Source organism: Lupinus angustifolius, chromosome LG01, assembly GCF_001865875.1.
Source record: "Lupinus angustifolius cultivar Tanjil chromosome LG01, LupAngTanjil_v1.0, whole genome shotgun sequence".
Lineage (NCBI taxonomy): Eukaryota > Viridiplantae > Streptophyta > Magnoliopsida > Fabales > Fabaceae > Lupinus > Lupinus angustifolius.
In genome coordinates this window covers 32,762,149-32,763,694 of record NC_032009.1, presented here as the reverse complement: position 1 = coordinate 32,763,694, position 1,546 = coordinate 32,762,149, and positions in this window count along the sequence as shown.

Below are 1,546 nucleotides of genomic sequence, written 5' to 3'. Positions count from 1 at the left end.
GGTAATGAAACATAAATAACATTAAAATTTTAATGAACATTATATATTTTAATTGGCATGAAAAAACTATGAATCCTATGAGTGAGTAGTTCTTTAAATATGTACAACTTATAAAATATTTCACTCATACGTCTTCACAATTAAATATACCCAACAAACTTTCCATATCACACACTTACTATGTCTTATCTGAATCATCCATTCTAATATCACTTATTAAATCATCCACTAGCTTATGAATTTTTACTGATTATAAACTATTTCACTTATTTTTTGATATCCAATGTAAAACACACTTAAATATATCCATCCGTTTACTAATCATGAAAAGAAAGGATTGTGTTGAGAGTAGAATACTTCAAAATTCTCCTAATATTTATCCTCATATAACTGGCTTGGCATTGGGTGTGTTCTGTGGATCTTTATTTTATTAAACACTCCTTTATTCTTAGAAGAAAGAGTGTTAGAAATAGATGGAAAGGCATTAGAGAAGTGATTAACATAACATGCAATATGATTTCATGTAGATTTTGCTGTGGTGTGTAATGATCCAATCTCTTGGATTAATGGTTCACCATTACTGAAGAAAAAAGTTCATTTTCTTCTTTTAGTTGCAAGGATAAAAATATAATCTAATTATAAATAGAAAAAACACAAATGTTATTACAATTTATTTTTTTATTATTTTTTAAGAGTATTTATCTCTTTATCATTGAAGAGGAGTCTGACTCTTTATATATATTATATATGTATATATGATTATATTAGAGGGAGCATTCTTCTTGCTGTAGTTGATATATTTTCTTAAAAAACTTTCTCCTTAAAAATCCTATTAATTAAAGAAACTAGTAAATGTATGAAATATATTTATTCTTTTTACTTTGATGCATTTTTTATTTAATATTCCGAATTTTTAAATTTGTAGGCTAATAATATTAGAAAGGTTTAGTATTATTTGTTAAAAATTACAAATATAAATATTAAATAAAAAAATATCAAATACATTATGAATTTACGCATGCATCCAAAAATATTCGTTTTGAATTTTGTGTAGAGTGGAATTTACGAATTTATGCCTCTTTATGAGGTCCATGAGGTGGATAATTTTTTTATGGAAAACTGTTTTTTGTGCTGCTAGCAGCTAATAAATAATATGAATAAATAGATTTCTTTATAATATCGATCTTAGTGTACATATTTTATTATATTTGACCAGGTATCTGTATCTAATTCTTGTCCAAATGAAGACTCTAGATCCCAACCTCATTGTATTTAATGGTTAATAATTCAAGACAATGTTGATAGTAACATAGAGATTGTTATTTATGTTGAACGTGAAAGACATAATGACCCATGTGTCATAGTCACCAAGCCTAGAATATGAAAAAGAATAAGTTATTTATGTGTACTTAAGATAAAGTATTATCTCATTATATTATATCGTATCATTTTTCTATTGTTTTGGATGTACTTTCTGAATGTAAGGTCGTTGTAATGTAAATTGTGGTCGTTGCAGTGTCAATTATTTTGTGAGCAAAAAAATATT